At 44.8% G+C, this 20,399-nt stretch overlaps 1 protein-coding gene across 1 annotated transcript in view; it reads right to left on the reverse strand.

Annotated features, from left to right (window-relative positions):
* The window catches only part of LOC5568557 (probable 4-coumarate--CoA ligase 1), an 84,729-nt gene that overhangs the window by 2,738 nt on the left and 61,592 nt on the right, over positions 1-20,399 (reverse strand). The gene's annotated exons all lie outside the window — the stretch shown is intronic.

Here is a 20,399-nt window from a genome sequence, read left to right on the forward strand (position 1 = left end):
AGGTCACTTCAGATTAGGTACATGATCTTTGGTAATGCAAAAGCGGACTCATTCGTTCATGGAGGATGATATAAGCGAACAACATGTTCTTCGACGAGCGATTAGTCGTCAGCTGACCTTGGCTACTTGATCACAAATTAGAACACAGAGAATTTGCAAAAAAAAACGACACAGTTTCTCCATATTTCGTCACACTTCAACTTCTCCGTGTAGTGTCGATGAAAATAGGTATGCTCTTTTCACTAAAGTTTGTACCTACCGCTCCACGTTTTGTTTTAGTATCAATGCAATCTGCTCATTCTTATAGTCTAAAACCAATCAATAATGTATTTCTCCAAACAAATTTGGTGATGGGTTTGACGACCAGTTCAATTTTGGAATAACTTGACTAAACTTAATTCATAAATTACTTTGGGATTTCTTCAAAACTTTCATGGGAAATTTCCCAAGACTTTGCAAAGGATACCACAATAAAATCACAGGGATTTTCTCTGAAAGTCTGCAAGAAATTCCTCTTTTTTACAAGAGGGAAATCTGCAAACAGACGCCTGAGAAGGCAACTCAGGGAGTGTGAGGATGCTGCACCAACGACGACCCACTAAAACCAGCCCATGAACTGTGCTTGAGCAAACTGCTTCTCCTAGCCGACTTAAACAATGTTACATGGGACCAGCCTCGGCAGGGCTAATCCTCTGCAGCCAACTCTTGGTCGGCGCGCCATTCTAACATAATGTGAGTGACAGCCGTAGTTACTGCATTCCCAGCACTCGGCATCTCCACAATGTTACAAAGAACTATCGAGCAGAATAAAAAGAGCAGCTAATAAAACAATAAGATTATCCAAGATTCTGTCTACCCATAAAAGAAGAAAAGCATTTGATAGATTAAATATGCAATAAGAATTTCTAAAAAATACCCAGATACGATAAACTATAAATATATGTTAAAAAACAGGAGAGTTCACTCAAGCAGTAAAGGATCATAAAGAAAAAGAAATTAAACATTTCTTTAAAAACCTAAATGATTTTGATGTAGGACAACGAATCAGGAAAACACATAATTATTTGAAAAGATACGTAAAACAAAAACAAAAGAGAATAGTTAATATAAGTACGAGGGTATGGGATCAAATGCTTAGAGAGAGTGAGGGGCCAACAATAGAGTTCTGTGATACGCATGATAACACACCAATGATACAACCTCCAACTTCCGAAGAAATTATGGATATTATCAGAAATTCAAGTAATGGAAAAGTAGCAGGGCCAGATCTTATTTTTACGGAAAATATTAAAAATGCAGACAAGGAAACCCAGGATTACCTTGTAGAAGTTATACAAAAAGCATACATAGAAAACATTTATCCGAGTGATTGGATACAATCAACTCAAATATCAAATCCAAAAAAAGTAAAGGCAACAGAGGCAGAACATTTTAGAAGAATCTCTTTATGTAGCGTAGTTTATAAAGTATATGCAAAGTGGATAGCTAAACTGCACATAAATGCATACCAGTCACACTAGCAAAACAGCGCACCCAAGAAAAACGCGATAGAAGTCGTGAGCACCTGCATGCTTTCTTTACTCAAATTATATTCAAAATGCGATGTTTTCGCACCCAAATTTGAACTCAAATGGTGCAATAAACTATTGATTACAGTATTACATACATTTTGTTTATTAATTTTCTCAAATATTTAGTTAATATACGGAAAAATGTACGCGTGACTGATATGCGTTTATTTGCTTTTGAATGTACGAGAATAAACGCATAACAGTATCAGTGCTTACTATGATGCATCGATCTTCACATGTGTATCATTGTTGTTTGACAGTTTAGTGTCCGCAATCAAAGTCGCGAAAATGTCTGCTCTCGATTATTTGAAAAGTTATGGTACTTCTGATAGTTCCGAGGATGAGTGCAGGAGTATGGCCGATGGCGTCCCGTTGGACAATGACGCGGGCTCTGAAGACAAGTTCGCTGGCTTCAACGATAAGGACGGCAATGCTGGCGGCGACGGCATATTTCAGTTTCCACCTAAGACGTAGCATTGGGTAAGCTGTTTAAAATCCTTGGAGGACACTATATATGTGACGGGGACTGATGAAATGGATTTAGACGGAAGTTAAACAGCTGTTGATGAATTTTCCAAAAACGCAAGAGAACAACAACATGAAAGCGACACACAACGCCAAGAAGCGTCGATTATCGCACCAAGTAAAGCTTGTCACTTGTGGGTGTATAATGAACTAAGGGCTTGAAATACCGAAGAAAACCCGTATTCGTCTTAACACGTTGCTCTAGGCATTGGATTCACGAGAGCAAACCAACTATATACGCCAGTGCGTGGAACGAGGGGAACGAGTGGATGTTCAAAGACGGCGTTGGTACAAGTACGAGGAAGACGATCCAAGGAAATCCAATAGCTTTGTATGCTGAATCAAAAGATCCTTCCGTTTAAGTGTGTCGTAGATTTTTTCTGACCACCCTGGGTTACGGCAACAATTGTGGATAAGTATATTTTCCTTTACTTGACTTACTTATCAACACAATTTGTCGCAAGTCCTTATCACACAAGTCGCGAGACTGACATGCGTTTATTAGTAACGTGGGACAGACCAAGTTCGATATTGTTTTTAACATTTCTAGAACAAACGTATTATTTTCTTATAATACAATGAAAGTACATGCAATTTAATGACGTTTCCCGTAATTAACTAAAAAAATGACAAAAAGTCACGTGGGACTGTTATGCATTTATGGGCAGTAAACAAATAACTAAATTTGCAGGGCAACCAGATTTATATCGAGCAGCATTCACAAACAATCGATCTACAGATGACCACATATTTGTAACTAGAAGGGTAATGGAGGAAAATTGGAATGCCGGAAAAGATTTATATATATTAGCACTAGATATTACACACTTAAAAAAAAATACGGATTACGGTGAAATTTCACCGTAATCTCAACAGCTGAAGCTTCGGTGAAAAATCACCGAACAATCTGTAAAATCTTTGAACGAGATCATAAAGAAAAATAAGAAAATGGTTCAGACCGGGAATCGAACTCCCGACCTACCGATCAGGAAGTAGGCTTGCTACCACTAAGCCAGCTTACACTGCTTGATAGTGGTGTGCAAAAACTGCAACAAAAGGAAGCTCATGCCTGCCAGAGCGACTGTCACACGATTTCACAGAAGTTCGGTGAAAATAATGCTATTATCGAACTGTTCGTTAGTATTTCACAGGGTTACAGTAAAATAGTTTGTTTCACTGATTTTTTCCGGTAAAATAATAGATTTCACGGATTTTCTCCGGTAAAATAGTTAATTTCACGGATTTTGTCGGTAAAATAGTAGATTTCACAGGAAAATCTGTAATTTTGTTGTTTACAGTTCAATTTCGGTGATTTATTTCACAGGATACTGCGATTTATTTTAAGTGTGTAGAAAAGCTTTTGACACAATTAAGGTTCACAATATTAAAGATATACTGCTAGGTTTGAATATGCCAACGACGTTAGTAGATAGAGTAATAGCTTGTATAAAAGACGAAATGACAAGAGTGTTATGGAATGGTCAATTTTCTGAGGAGATAAAAAGAGGCAAGGGCATTAAGCAAGGATGTCCATTGTCTTCAATTTTATTCAATTATATTATGCAGGATGTTATAAGAAAAGTAGCCTCAAAAAATCCAGAATTGAAATTGATGGATGTGAATAACCTCATAATACCCTTGCTTTTAGCCTTTGCCGATGACTTGCTAATTATTGCAGATAGTAAGGAACAATTGGAAAAAATAGTTAAAGAATTAGTGAAACAGCTAGAAGAGGTAGGACTGGAATTAAACTATGACAAGGTTTCCGAATTACAAAGGACAAATGCCTAACGAAATTATGTTAAATGGTAGGCCTTATAAAGTGTGTGATAGCATAAAATATTTGGGAGTGTGTCTAACGACAACTTTAGATCGAAAAGCAACAAATAGGCAGAGATGCGTAAACGCATATAGAATAGGTAGATCAGTTATAGAGTTTTGTAAGAGTTTTAAACCCTCATGGGAATTAGGGAAGTTAATTTATAAAACAGTTTTAGCCCCTGCAATAACTTACGGAACAAAAGTCGCGGTGTTGACGAAAAAAGCAGAATAGGAATGGCAAACTATGAAAAACTTATTCTTAGGAGTATATATAATCAATGTAGGAGACCACAAAACATAAGCTTTAATGCGCGAAAACTGTTAGATGGAAAAACTATAAATAGAAGAGTCAGAGTAGAAAGAATTAGTTACTACGGACATATACTTAGAAGAGAGAAAAATCACCCCATCAGATTAGCATATTCTATTCTATTCTATTCTAAGTACTTGCACAGCCAATATTGAAAAGCATCCTGGAAATACTGAAATTTCTTCCAGTACTTTTTTGTCAGCATTAATATTTGCAGCATATCAATGATTTGATACAAATATTAAAATGGCCAGGCCCACTGTGCAGACTTGGGGTTTGAAGGTAATTCAAATATTTCCGACGATCAGATTATTCACGAATGAATAACATGATAGACAGGAAATTTTGAAATATTGTGAGGGAAGAAACGGGGACAACCGTACCAACCGTTCCATTTAGGGAGATAGGCAAAATCGTTGGGAGTGGCGTTGCTAAGAAAGTTAATGCGCACTCCGTTGTTGTTTGTCCTTTTCCTAGGATGGGACACAGGTATTTCTCCCGTATGTCCTGGCTCTGAAGCCTGGGCTTAAGCGCCCTTACTCGCTCTCTGAAACGAAAACAAAAGTTACTGTGATCCCCATCCCGTAAAACATCAATTTATGTATGTAAATTGATAGTGAATAACAACGAACACACGCGAAAGCGCCACAAATCCTTAAAGTGGCATTTTGGACTACGTTCCCCTATTTGTTTTGATATGTAAACTTGAAATAATAACAATAATAATCAGAACCATCTCACTCAGTTGATCGAAGGCCACGGTGGAGGTGTCATAGCCATGAAAGCTTCCATCTACTGCGCTTGCATCCCCTTTCGCTCATGCCAGAAAACGCTCACGATCGATCACACGTCAGGTGCACATTTATTCCACTTTTGCCGATTCACATTTTATGCACTAATGTAGCTTTTTAACTACCGATTTTTATTCCATCAAATTTGATTACGCAAAGAATTGTTTCAAAGCACAAGCTGAATTCCAAAAAAATTCAAAACGCGGAACCGAGGTAAACGTGACAGAAAATTCAAAACGCAGCCGCCCGCGCGCACGGCTTGCTGCGATCTACCACCCCATCAGATTAGCATATAGACTAAAATTCAAAAAGAAAAAAGAAGGAAGACCACTGGGACTCACTGAGAAGACGTGTAACTTTTTCGCAAAACTTCACATCAATTTGTCCATTTAATCCAATTGCAAAATATATGTAATGTTTAGCTTTCGGTAGTTGTTAAACTTCCACTCGGCTGGTTAGCCGTAAATCACGCTTCATAATTAAAAACAAGTATAAGGAAGACCTAGTTTCACGTGGAAAGACTCCTTAGAAAAAGATCTGAACAGATATAGCGAGGTAGATAGAGATAAACTGAAGAAAAAAGCAGAAGAAATATATAAAGAAACTTTCAGTGAAATTACGAGAAGGCGAATCATCAGAAGAAGAAGGTAGAAGTAAAAAGTACAAGCATTGGAAGAGAAAAATGAAGAGATGAAGAAATGAGTGATGAGATTAGATAAATAATTGAAAGGTAAAAATGAGTAGGAAAGAAACATACAATTCGATAGTACTGATTCAAACTAACGGCCTGTATACCACCTGTTTAGTAGCTTCTAGATTAAAAATAATTTAAAAATTTGAATTTTGATTTAACAGTGTAACAGTTAGTGGAAACGGAGCTAAAATAGTATTCACATTGAACATAGAGGGTAGTACAGGAGGGAATTATACAAAGACAAGCACACTCATGTTTTATTTATAGACATTAAACGCTAAGAATCAAAACAAAACCAGAAAAACGTAACAGTTGAAATAAAATCTGTAGCAGAACAGAGTGTCTGTTTGAAATGAAACTTTTTCAATAAAAAGAAACCTACTGGATCCGGCCAAAGTGTTGATTTTCATGACCACCACCTTTAATAATAAATAGATGAAACGGGACACGTAATCGAATAAAATTTTTAGGTTAAGGTGAAGATGAATCGAAGCCAGGGTTCAGATGTTCAGGAGCACGGATCTGGAGAGCCAGGCATCCGTTTGAGCTGAAGACCTCATCGATTAGGTTTTCAGCTTGAACGGATGCTTGGTTCACCAGATCCGTGCTCTTGAGGATTTGAGGTTTGGCTTCGATTCATCTTCACCTTAATTAAAGCAAATTTATTAGTAGCAGTAATTGCAGTGGTAAATTTCAATCTAATCAATGTAGCCATGGAGGGTCATGTTCAGCTTAGTTAATGTAAGATAAATGTTACCCACAAACAAAAGCAATATGACTTACAAGAAACACGATTAAAAAAAAATAATAAAACGGCCAAAATAACGTCGATTTTACGTAAAAATATACTATTAATTGATAAACACGGCAACACGTCAATGAACTACCAAGGATAAATAGGGATTAAATGTATAGAGATACATTAATAGGAATAGCTACTGTAGAACACAATAAAGGGTGATTAAAAAATCGTACTTAAATATACACAAATAAAGGTAAGATGTATTGTAACCGATTGTATATTACATAAACATACTACTATAAATAACGGGGTACGGGAGGGACCAACAGGCGCGGTAAATGGCTGGGCATGGCGTACCATTGGTACCTCGCGTACCTGCAGGAATAAAATAGACCCCTTTGTGCGGTCCTTAGCCTCTTGCCCAGCAACTCCTATCCCTACCTCCTCGTGGTACTGGCCGGGGTACGAGTAACCTTGGGGAAGATCGGGTAACCAACCCCCGGTGGGAACTTTGGTCGTATGCTGACAGGGAAGGGGGGGTTTGCTTTTGCAAACCTGGAGCGTCTGTACTCCACGTTAGGAGCGGCTCACAACAGCGTCTGTTCCCCATGTCAGGGGCGGCTGATCATCGTCCGAGTGCCAGAGAAGGACTCTAAGCTAAACTGCGCACTATGGCCCTCCGAACATTTAGGGGGAATGGTCCTCCGGAAATCTAGGGGGTTGGTGTCAGGCCCTGCGAGCCAGCCGTAAAAACACATCAGCACAGGAACGTCAACGAGAGAATACGGACCGGAACAATCGGCAAAGACCACAGCGACGAAAATGGACTAGCGATTGGAAACTCGGTACGTGGAACTGCAAATCTCTCAACTTCATTGGAAGTACTCGCATACTCTCCGATGTACTGAAGACCCGCGGTTTCGACATCGTAGCGCTGCAGGAGGTGTGCTGGACAGGAGCATTGGTGCGAACGTTTAGAGGTAATCATACCATCTACCAGAGCTGCGGCAACACACGCGAGCTGGGAACAGCTTTTATAGTGATGGGTGACATGCAAAGGCGCGTGATCGGGTGGTGGCCGATCAATGAACGAATGTGCAAGTTAAGAATCAAAGGCCGATTCTTTAACTTCAGCATAATCAACGTGCATAGCCCACACTCCGGAAGCACTGATGATGACAAGGACGCATTTTACGCGCAGCTCGAACGCGAGTACGACCGCTGCCCAAGCCACGACGTCAAGATCATCATAGGAGATTTGAATGCTCAGGTTGGCCAGGAGGAGGAGTTCAGACCGACGATTGGAAAGTTCAGCGCCCACCGGCTGACGAACGAGAACGGCCTACGACTGATAGATTTTGCCGCCTCCAAGAACATGGCCATTCGTAGCACCTATTTCCAGCACAGCCTCCCGTATCGGTACACCTGGAGATCACCTCAGCAGACAGAATCGCAAATCGACCACGTTTTGATCGATGGACGGCACTTCTCCGACATAACCGACGTCAGAACCTATCGTGGCGCCAACATTGACTCCGACCACTACCTGGTGATGGTGAAACTGCGCCCAAAACTATCCGTCATCAACAATGTACGGTACCGACGCCCGCCCCGGTACAATCTCGAGCGGCTGAAACAACCGGATGTCGCCAATGCGTACGCGCAGCATCTTGAGGCAGCGTTGCCGGATGAGGGCGAGCTCGATAGGGCCCCTCTTGAGGACTGCTGGAGGACAGTCAAAGCAGCCATTAACGACGCTGCCGAAAGCGTTGTCGGATATGTGGAACGGAGCTCAAGAAACGATTGGTTCGACGAGGAGTGCCAAGAGGTTTTAGAGGAGAAGAATGCAGCGCGGGCTGCAATGCTGCAGCATGGTACGCGGCAAAACGTGGAACGATACAGACTGAAGCGGAAACAGCAAACCCGCCTATTCCGGGACAAAAAGCGCCGCCTGGAAGAGGTGGAATGCCAAGAGATGGAGTTGCTGTACCGTTCTCAAGAAACGCGGAAGTTCTATCAGAAGCTCAACACATCCCGCAAAGGCTTCGTGCCGCGAGCTGAGATGTGCCGGGATAAGGATGGGAGCATCTTGACGGACGGACGCGAGGTGATCGAAAGGTGGAAGCAGCACTACGATGAACACCTGAATGGCGCAGAGAACACAGGCACAGAAGGTCAGGACAGCGAAGGCGATGGCTACGTCAGCACAGCGGATAGCGGAAATCAACCAGCTCCCACGATGGGGGAAGTTAAGGATGCCATTCAACAGCTCAAGAACAACAAAGCCGCTGGCAAGGATGGTATCGGAGCCGAACTCATCAAGATGGGCCCGGACAGGTTGGCCGCTTGTCTGCATCGGCTGATAGTCAGAATCTGGGAAACGGAACAGCTACCGGAGGAGTGGAAGCAAGGCGTTATATGCCCTATCTACAAAAAGGGCGACAAACTGGAGTGTGAAAATTATCGTGCAATCACCATCCTAAACGCCGCCTATAAAGTGCTATCCCAGATTCTCTTCCGTCGTCTATCACCTATAGCAAACGAGTTCGTGGGAAGTTATCAAGCAGGTTTCATCGACGGCCGCTCGACAACGGACCAGATCTTTTCCGTGCGGCAAATCCTCCAGAAATGCCGTGAGTACCAGGTCCCTACGCACCATTTGTTCATCGATTTCAAGGCGGCATACGATAGTATCGACCGCATAGAGCTATGGAAAATCATGGACGAGAACAGCTTTCCCGGGAAGCTCACAAGATTGATCAGAGCAACGATGGACGGTGTGCAAAACTGCGTGAAGATCTCGGGCGAACACTCCAGTTCGTTCGAGTCTCGGCGGGGACTACGACAGGGCGATGGACTTTCGTGCCTGTTGTTCAATATTGCGCTTGAAGGTGTCATGCGGAGAGCCGGACTTAACAGTCGAGGCACGATTTTCACGAGATCCGGACAGTTTGTTTGCTTCGCGGACGACATGGATATTATTGGGAGAAAATTTGAAACGGTGGCAGATTTGTTCACCCGCCTGAAACGCGAAGCAACAAGAGTCGGGCTAATGGTGAATGCGTCGAAAACAAAGTACATGCTGGTTGGCGGAACTGAGCGCGACAGGACCCGCCTAGGAAGCAGTGTTACGATAGACGGGGATACCTTCGAGGTGGTGGACGAGTTCGTCTACCTCGGATCCTTGTTGACGGCTGACAACAATGTTAGTCGGGAAATACGAAGGCGCATCATCAGCGGAAGTCGTGCCTACTATGGGCTCCAGAAGAAACTGCGGTCAAGAAAGATTCACCCCCGCACCAAATGCACGATGTACAAAACGCTCATAAGACCGGTAGTCCTCTATGGGCATGAGGCGTGGACTATGCTCGAGGAGGACTTGCAAGCTCTTGGGGTTTTCGAACGCCGAGTGCTAAGGACGATCTTCGGCGGCGTGCAGGAGAACGGCGTGTGGCGGCGAAGGATGAACCACGAGCTCGCTCAACTCTACGGCGAACCCAGTATCGTGAAGGTAGCTAAAGCTGGAAGGATACGCTGGGCAGGGCATGTTGCAAGAATGCCGGACAACAACCCTGTAAAGATGGTGTTCGCCACGAATCCGGTCGGAACAAGAAGGCGTGGGGCGCAGCGAGCTAGGTGGATTGATCAGGTACACCAGGACCTGGAGAGCGTGGGTCACAGCCGAGGATGGAGAGAAGCGGCCATGAACCGAGGGAATTGGCGAAATATTGTTGGCGAGGCTTTATCAAGATAATTGATGTAAAGCCAAATAAGTAAGTAAGTAAGGGAGGGACCAACAGGGCACACGATTGAAACGATCTGGACAGGGAGCTTGGGGCTGCCTCCTCCCTGTTGTTAACATTTCGTGGATTGAGGACGGGCTCTTCGACCCCATCTATTGGGAGTATTCTGTCAATCGAGGGCTTGATTTTACAGTTGTTCGTGAAAACTTTCTTCTGGAAGGAGATTCTTTTCCCCTGCCGCGGGTTTCGTGCAAGTGTCTATGCTTGTGGGTCCGCACATCCATTTTTGGCCCTTCATACAGAAGACTGACTGCTCACAAACAAAAGTACAATTTTGATCAAATGGCTTTTCAGATTATTCCAGTGCTATAGACAGATGCCTTGCTACAATAGATGGTAGAACCATATCATCATCATCATACAGCACTCGGCATCTGCACACATTCTCTCTATTATATTGTCGGGGGACGTGTCCCCTCCACATGCAGCGAGCATGCGACCTCTCACAATAATGAAACGGGGGCAATCGAACACGACATGCTCCGCTGTTTCCTCCACACCAGCAGCAGCCATGTCTGACAGAAACTGCGTCAGGTGAAAGTTCACTTCCCCATGGTTTCTATTATAGCAATCTGACGCACTTGGTGTTAGCCGATGGATCCATCTACCATTAATGGAGTTATCCCATTCCTGCTGCCAGCTTCTGAGCGTTTTCTTTTTACACGTGTCGCGGATTCCTCTGGTACCCCTTTGGTTGAAGCATTGAACATCTTCCTCGATGATGAGCCAGATGGTCTGCATCCCGGCTATGATGCATACGTCCGCTTTAGAAACCGTTCGGTATGCGCATGTTACTTAAGCACATGATCCTGTACGTGCTTCTAACCGCTTTAGGTTTCTGCCCGTTCTAAGCGCTTTTGACCAGATTGGTCCTTCATACCTTAGTATGGATAGCGTCACGCTCGCCAGGAGCTTGCGTTTGCTGCCTATTACAGCAGAGCTATTAGACATCATCGTCGACAGCGCCGCTATAGCCGTAGATGACCTTTTGCAGGCATATTCAACGTGGCTAGCGAAGCTGAGATTGTCATCGATCATTACCCCAAGATGTCTAAGGGATCGCTTGGACTCTATGGTGCAACCACCTACCTAGCTACGGCTATCTCGCCCGTTGCTCGGACTTGCGGTTGTTGACCACCACCACCTCAGTCTTGTGACGGGCCAGTCCTAGTTTCCTAGACTTCATTCATTCCTCAACTATGGAAATAGAGTGCGCTGCTGTCAACTCTACTTCCTCCATCGATTCACCATAGACCACTAGGGTGATATCGTCGGCGAAGCAAACAATCTTAACACCCGTCGGAAGGGGCAGCCTCAGTAAGTCATCATACATCACATTCCATAATAGCGGGCCCAGGATTGAACCTTGAGGTACTCCCGCGATAATTCGAACGCTTTTCTGCCCCTCCTCTGTGTCATACAGTAGAATCTGATGGAGAAGGATGACCACCTCATTATTATATACCTTGCAGAAGAGTTTGAATTACCTCATGTATTTTTATGCACCTTGCGTGCAGTTGTCATTTCATTGTTTTTACCTAACAAACATCGTCACAAGTAAACTTGATTCACTAGAGATCGGCCGCGTTATTTCTTTCAGTTGTCCGAAATACTTTACGGTCCGTTTTTACTCCGGTTCTGCGCATCTGCTGGTCGTTCCAATCCTTCAGGTTATGGGCGCCAGGTTCTCGGGAGTGTAATTAGTGAAGTGTTCCGGTGGAAAACTGTTTTTCCGGGAAGGATCCGGTGTTGGATTCCCGAAGAGTGTTTTGTGGTGCGATCGCGTGTACGTTAGTGAAAAGACAAAATGGCGGATGGCTGGAAAGCGTCGTTTGCCAAGCTTGGCAACGGAAATTATGCCTCTTGGAAGTTCCGTATGCGGTCTTTGCTGGAACGAGAGGATTTGTGGGACGCGATTGAACAGCCGAAGCCGGAAGAGGTCGATGATGGTTATGCGCAGTGGCGGAAAAGTGACGTGAAGGCGAGAGCAACAATTGCTCTGTTTGTTGAAGACAGCCAACTGCGATTTGTGAAAAAGTGTGAAACGGCACATCAAATGTGGGAAAATTTGCGAGTGTATCATGAGAAGGCCACAATCGGAAACCAGGTTATGTTGCTGCAACAGTTGTGCTCGAAAAATTTGTGCGAAGGAGGTAACGTTGAAAAGCACCTCGAAGAATTTGAGTGTTTGTACGAGCGCCTCGACAATGCGGGAGTGGAACTAAGCGAACTGTTGAGAATAATAATGATGTTGCGCAGTCTCCCATCATCGTACAGTAGTTTTGTGACGTCGTTGGAGAATCGGCCGCAGGAAGATCTCACGATGGATCTAGTGGTAGCTCGATTGCGCGACGAGTACCAAAAGCGCGCCGGGAATAGTTCACTCGGTGATAACAGTGAGAGCGCGATGAAGGTTTCCGATAAAGCGAGAAGTGAGAGGAAGTGTTTCTATTGTTCGAAACCAGGGCATTTCAAGAAAAATTGCCGAAAGTTTCTCGCGGAAAAGGGTGGTGAAAGTGGCAGTCAACCGACGGGTTCGGGTCAAGTCGTTAAGCAAAAAGCAAAACGAGCCCAAGCGGAAAGTGACGGTGGCAGTCGGTCGAAGCATGTCGTAGCGGATGACGTTGTCTGTGGCGCGGTGTGCTTTATGGCCGGTAACGTTATACCGGGAGCGTGGACGATTGACAGTGGCTGTACGTGCCATATGACGAATGATCGCGCGTTTTTCGTGGAATTCAAGCACGGTGTCGTTGTGGATGTGACTCTCGCGGACGGTACGAAAACGAAATCAACCGGCGCTGGTAGTGGTGTAATCATGGGCGTGAATGGTAAGGGCGAACGCGTTGCAATTACTCTCGAAAACGTGTTATTCGTTCCCTCACTCGAAGGCGGTTTGGTATCGGTCCGGAAACTCGCAACGAAGGGCCTCACAGTGGTGTTTGAGGCAACAGGCTGTTCGATCAAATCAGCGGATGACTCTGTATTGGCCGTCGGTGAGTTAGTTGGCTGCCAGTACAAGTTAAAGCTGGCGGAGCAGTGTTTAGCGGTGGTGAAGAACCATAGCGTGAACTGTCAGCACACCTGGCATCGGCGGATGGGTCATCGTGACATCAACGTTGTGAATGCGATTGTGGTGCAAGGATTGGCCGACGGGATCAAGTTGGCGGATTGCGGAGAAAGGATCGTGTGCGAGTGCTGCTTGAGGGGTAAGTTGGTCCGAAAGCCCTTTCCACAGGTACAAGAGCGGAAGTCCAAGCGTCCGCTTGATATTGTGCACACCGATCTCTGCGGACCGATGGAGCATCCGACGCCTAGCGGTAATAAATACTTTATCACACTTATCGACGATTTTAGTCGGTTTTGCGTGGTGTTTCTATTGAAGTCGAAGGACGAAGCTGCCGAAAAGATTATGGAGTACGTTCGGTGGGCGGAGAACATCTTCAATAGGAAGCCTTGTGTACTGCGATCAGACGGAGGAGGAGAATACGTTGGCGAGAAGTTGAAGCAATTCTGCAGATCGGAGGGCATACAGCAGCAGTTCTCCACTCCCTACTCTCCGCAGTCAAACGGAGTAGCGGAGCGAAAGAACAGGTCGCTTCAAGAAATGGCCAGCTGTATGTTATTAGATGCCAACCTTCCCAAACGTTATTGGGGAGAAGCGACTCTCACGGCCACGTTTATCCAAAACCGACTCCCATCCAGAGCAGTGGATAAGACGCCCTTCGAATTGTGGACGGGCAACAAACCGAACCTGACGGATCTTCGGATCTTTGGATGCGAAGCGTATGTTCGAGTGCCGGACGCCAAGCGCAAGAAGTTTGATCCTCGTTCGAAAAAGCTTGTGTTTGTGGGCTATTCCGGTTGCCACAAGGGATACCGCTTCCTCGATGTCGAAACCAATCGCATAATCATCAGCCGAGACGCAGAGTTCCTGGAACTGGCTAACGGTTCCGAGCAACAGGAGGAGGCAACTGCACTTCCGGAAATGCAGCGTGAGGAGCGAAGCGTTCCAGACGATCCAGCGACGGAGAGTGAAGAAGTGGTAGTGTTTGAACACAGTGATAATGAAGAAGCGCAAGCAGAAGAGCGTCATTCTGTGTACGAAGATGCAGAAGACACTATTGAGAGCGACTTTCTTGGTTTCGAAGAAGAAATTGGTGAACAGGAAATGCCAAATGAAACAGTGTTAAATCGCCGAAGCAGGCGAACGCGGGGTGTGTTACCAAACAGGTATGAAGACTTTATCGTTGGACAAGTGTTACATGGTGAAGAACCGAATGACTTTCGTGATGCGTTGAGTGTACCTGTTTGGCAACGCGCAATGCGTGAAGAGATTGAAGCGCACAAAGTGAACAGTACGTGGGAACTGGTGGATCTACCCCCGGGCAAGAAAGCCATTGGTGCGAAGTGGGTATTCAAGATAAAACGGGATGAGACGGGTAGCGTAGTGAAACATAAAGCCCGTATCGTTGCCCAAGGATACTCACAGTGTTTTGGTGTGGATTTTACGGAAGTGTATGCGCCAGTTACGCGACAGGCTACGTTGCGTGCACTGCTGGCGGTTGCAGGGAAGAAGCAGTTAGCCCTGAAGCAGTACGATGTGCGAACGGCCTACCTCAACGGTACTGTCGAAGAAGAGCTGTATATGCAGCAGCCTCCAGGTTTTGCGGTTCCAGGTCACGAGCAAAAGGTATGTAAACTCCATAAAAGTATATACGGGTTACGCCAATCTGCCAGATGCTGGAACAAAGCATTACACGCCGTACTCCTCGAATTGAAGTTTAAGCCAAGCACCGCAGATCCATGTCTCTACATTCGATACGAGAAGCCGACAGTCATCATTTTGGTCTACGTAGACGACTTGTTGATAGGTAGCGCAACTGAATCCGAGATAAACAAAGTTTACGAGAGTCTCCGTGAGAAATTCGATGTTACTTCGCTCGGCTTTGTACGACATTTTTTGGGATACGAGATTGGCAAAGAGGGAAGCTTCTACACTTTAAGGCTGTCAGCGTACATTGACACCTTGCTCGACAAGTTCAACATGGAGAACTGTCGCCCCTCCAAGACCCCGATGGATCCTGGGTACACTTTGGCTAACGAAGACAGTAAGCGATTCGATGATCCGACGCAGTACCGAAGCCTCGTAGGTGCGTTGTTATACCTGGCCGTCAACGCTCGGCCCGACCTATCGTTGAGCGTCGGATTGCTTGGGAGAAAAGTGAGTGAGCCTACCAATATGGATTGGTCTGCGGCTAAACGCGTGCTGCAGTATTTAAGAACGACAAGAGATTGGCGATTGCGATTTGGACCAGGTGAAGGATGGTGTCTTAGAGGATTCTCCGATTCTGACTGGGCCGGAGATCGCCGGACCAGAAGGTCAACATCTGGGTTCATCTTTTTCTATGGGAGCGGTCCAATCAGCTGGGTCAGTAAAGGCCAAAGTTCTGTGGCTCTTTCGTCACTTGAGGCCGAGTATAATGCTCTTTCGCTGACTTGCCAAGAAACCGTTTGGCTCAGACGGCTGTTTACCGAGTTGGGAGAACCCGAAGGTAAAGCGACCGTCGTCTTCGAAGATAATCAGGGGTGTCTCAGCTTTGCGACGTCGGAGAGGACCAGCGGTCGTGTGAAGCATATCGACACGAAGAGACACTACGTACGAGAACTGGCTGAACAAGAAGTAATCAAGCTGGTGTATTGCCCGACCACTGAAATGGTCGCCGATGCACTGACTAAACCATTGGGACCTACAGGAATGCAGAAGTTCATCGATCAAGTTGGATTGAAGCCTTAGACTCGGTGTTCATCCAGGAGGAGTGATGGAGAAGGATGACCACCTCATTATTATATACCTTGCAGAAGAGTTTGAATTACCTCATGTATTTTTATGCACCTTGCGTGCAGTTGTCATTTCATTGTTTTTACCTAACAAACATCGTCACAAGTAAACTTGATTCACTAGAGATCGGCCGCGTTATTTCTTTCAGTTGTCCGAAATACTTTACGGTCCGTTTTTACTCCGGTTCTGCGCATCTGCTGGTCGTTCCAATCCTTCAGAATCCTACCATCAAAATAGCTTTCTAGAAGCTTACACAACTGCACCGGTACCTTGAGACGTGTGCTATTGCTTTCCAGCTTGCGCTGTTGAACGCATTCTTCACATCCCGAGTGACAACCGCGCAGTAACGGATGCCGCTCCTTTTATGCTCGATTGCCACCTCAGCTGTCTGAACGGCCGACTGGATGGCGTCCAGAGTAGATTTACCCTGTCTGAATCCATCTGGTTGTTGGACAGACCGTCCGCACTCTCCGTATACGGTACTAGCCTGTTGAGAATCAACCTCTCCAATAACTTGCCCGTCGTATCTAGTAGACAGATAGGTCTATACGCCGACGGGTCACCTGGTGGTTTCCCCGCCTTTGGTAGGAGCACCAATTTCTGTCGCTTCCATACATCCGGGTAGATTCCTTGATCAATGCAGCGTTGCATCGTGGTTCTGAACATGTCCGGATCCGCGTTCACTGCCGCTTTTAAGGCAACATTCCGGATACCATCGAGTCCCGGTGCCTTGTTTGACGCGAATAATTTCACGACTTCTGCCAGCACTTCGTTTGTCACTCTCGCCACTTCTTCTCCTTCATCTGCCGCATACGGCGCTGGGGGCCATGGGCTTATGGTACGGTACGGGAAGAGTACATCGATTATCGATCGCAGCAACTCGGGCGACTTCTCTTGGGGCGCTATGGCACCTTTGGTCTTAGCCATTACCACTCTGTAGGCGTCACCCCATGAACTCGAATTGACACTCTCGCATAGACTATCAAAGCATGCCCGTTTTCGAGTCTTGATTTCCTTTTTTAGAAGCCAACTTTGCCTCTCTGAATGCTTCACCGCATACTGTTCTTTGTGCTTCTGTGCGTGCATTCTTCGTTTAGCACCACCAGTACACCGGCGGTTTGTTCTCTCTAGGAGGGGCTTTTCTCGGCATAGAAGCATCACACGCTCGTGAAATCACAGCAACTAGCGCTTCACCGTTTAGGTCCAGAGTGGGCCGTTCGCGCCTCAGGGCTTCAGTGAATACTTCGCCGTCGAGTTACATTGCTCTGCCTTCCGCCCGCCTGGTATTATACTATAGTGAATCGATTGATGATCGCTATGAGTATAACCGTCATCGACGCGCCAGTTCATGGTACCTTAAAGGTTAGGACTACAAAACGTCACGTCGATAATCGATTCTTCATCATTTCTGCGGAAGGTACTCACTGTACCCACATTTGCCAGCTCTACATTTAATGCGGCCAGGGATTCCTACATTAGCTGGCCTCTTTGATTGGTGCAGCGGCTACCCACCTCCACTGCCCATGCATTAAAGTCGCCAGCTATCACTACTGGCTGCCGATTAGCTAGTTCGGCTATCATCCTGTCGACCATGTGGGAAAATTCCTCAATCGTCCCTTTAGCTGCTAGCATTTTAGACCTATCCGCCACCCAGTTCCCGTTGTTGGCTGATATACGGTATGGGTCCGATAGTAACACCACGTCAGTCTTGGTTTCCGAGACTGACTGCCAAAGCAGCTGCTGGGCTGCATCACAGTGGTTTAAATTTAACTGTGTTACTTCCGTTTTGGGTAGGGTTACCAGACGTACTCTTTTTAGAGTACATGTACTCTATTTTGCCTCAAAAATGTGTGTGCTATTCTTTTTGCTAAATTGGCTCAAGTGTACTCTTTTCTAGTTATTACTGACAATCGCCAAACAAGTCAAATATTTTTTTGGAAAAACCAGGTGTTTCCCATGAAAACAAGATATTCAACGATTTTCATTAAATAATAGCTGAATCGGATTAGAAAGATTAGCTCAAAAATAATTAGAAAGTATTCATATGTTCCTATAGCTCAACCAAATATAGAAATAAGGCACCTTGCGGTAAAACTATTGATAAAAATTAACTTACTATTGATTTTTAGTTTATAGTTTATTATTAAATTTTGATTTGAATTTCATCGATTTGGAACAGCTTTTATTCATGTACTTTAACTAGAAACATCGTTAACCAATGGTACATTGGTTGAACAAATGGAAGGGTTTAACTTTAAAATATAGTGTCTTAAACATTAAAACGAACTTTTAAATTAATCAAACATGCATCTTTAATATGCTTGAACAATTTCTTAGAAACACATAAATGAATAACAATGCTTGAGATTCTTTTCAAATCCAAGGTTTAAAAATTCGCTGTTTCTGGTTCTAGTTTTATGTAAAAACAAATATTGCTCTACATTTGCTAAGGAACATTCTTGCTAAGTACTAGAAAAATATTTGATAGACTATAATATTGCCAAATCTAGATCGGCTTTCTGTATGATATGCGTCATTATAATAAATATATAATTCACTCAGAATCAATGCCCAGTATAGTAAGCAAGCATATTGTAGGATAAGTGAATGAAATCAAGATTAAATAACGTGAAATCTTTAATGAAAACCTAAGACAAACTTAACTGTGAATGTGGGAAAATTGGCTGTGAATGTGAATCTGACATTTGTTTGCATTATTTAGGTAAAAAAGACGTAATTATTAAATATTTCCAATTTTTTTCGAAATTGCACGCTCGTCAATAAAGTTAAGGCTTTAAGGCTAATTCCAGAGTTGAAAAAATGTACTCTTTCCGGTGAGAGCAAGTATGGTAACCCTAGTTTTGGGTGCTTTGTTACTCCGCTTGTGTCCGGACATTTGGGTCCGCCCGTTAAGGCACTTAACGATTTGCTTACAATCGCTTCCCCTATGGCATTCGGTGCCGCATTTTCTGCACATCTTACTTCTGTCGGGACCATTGCAATTCCACGACTTATGGGCCTTCCCGAAACACTTGAAGCAAACTTTAGGTGGCTGTTGTATGCTCAGCCGGCAAACCGATCAGCCTACCTTGAGTATGCCCAAGTTCTTCGCTTTGTTGGCCTCTGTGACCGGCAGCCTGATCGCCGCCACCTGGGTGCCCTGTGGAACCCTTACTGGCCTTACTGGCTACGTCGATGGCACACTGCTCTTTGAGGGCAGCCGAGACCTCCGCTGCGTCGGTGACCTTATCCAGATTTTTACACTGGAGAGTCGCTCCAGCAGTAAGGGATCTTACATCAACCTCGTCGCCAAGTACTTCTTATGCCTGTTGCTTATAGACTGCACCCTTTTCCTTGGCGTCCTTCTTTAAGACTAGGATGATTTCACCGATTCTAGTTCGCCTTATGCTCCGCACGTTTGCGCCCAATGGCCATAAGTTCTCCGTGTTTCGCATCGCCGTCAGTACCTCGGCGTATTTCGCTTCCTCCGTTTTGATAACGAGGGCTTCGCCTAAATTCCTACGTTTCGCTGTTTTCGGTTTAGCGCTTTCTTTTGGCTCCGTTTTCGGTTTCCTCTGTTTTTTTTTTTCTTATTTCCAACTCGTATCCACTAGTCGCTGTTGCCTTGCGCCCGTGGTTCCTGTGGATGCACTGCCTGATTCGGGTTATCCCTTGGCTCCTTTTTCTTGACTTTCTTGGCCTTTAGGCTTGGTGTTGTCCTCTAGTTCGCGGGGCTTAGCTCGTGCCAGCTTTTCCGCTCTGGAGGACGGCCGCGTAACTTTTCCCATAGCAACCATACGTCTTTTCGCTACGTATTCATACTCGGAAGGTCCCCTCTTTCGCATCGCGTATCGAATAATATCATCAGATATATTCGCGTTGCCTGTGAAGGAAAACACTTCGGTCTGACACGACTTAGTGTCTCGTTTGCCTTCTACATTGCCAAATTGCGAGCAGAGTTTGGAATACCCATTTAGACGAAGCGCAATAAGAATCCGGCCTTACACGTTCGAAACAAGATTTTTGCCTGTAGTTCATCATCGAAAGAGGGCGAATAACGTTTGTAACTGTATATGTAGACGATTTTTTTATATTTACAAACGATTCTGAAATGAAGAGGAAGCTGAAATCTTTCCTGAACAGTCGATTCGAAATAAAGGATATAGGCGAAGCGTAAATTTTGTTTGGAACTGAGAATAACGAGAAAGAGGCAAGATTTTTGTCGACCAGCAAAATTATATTGAAGACATTTTGAAACGTTTCAACATGATACATTTAAATCCCGTGAAGACCCCTGCGGACT

The sequence above is a fragment of the Aedes aegypti genome, chromosome 3 (assembly GCF_002204515.2).
Source record: "Aedes aegypti strain LVP_AGWG chromosome 3, AaegL5.0 Primary Assembly, whole genome shotgun sequence".
Taxonomy (NCBI): domain Eukaryota; kingdom Metazoa; phylum Arthropoda; class Insecta; order Diptera; family Culicidae; genus Aedes; species Aedes aegypti.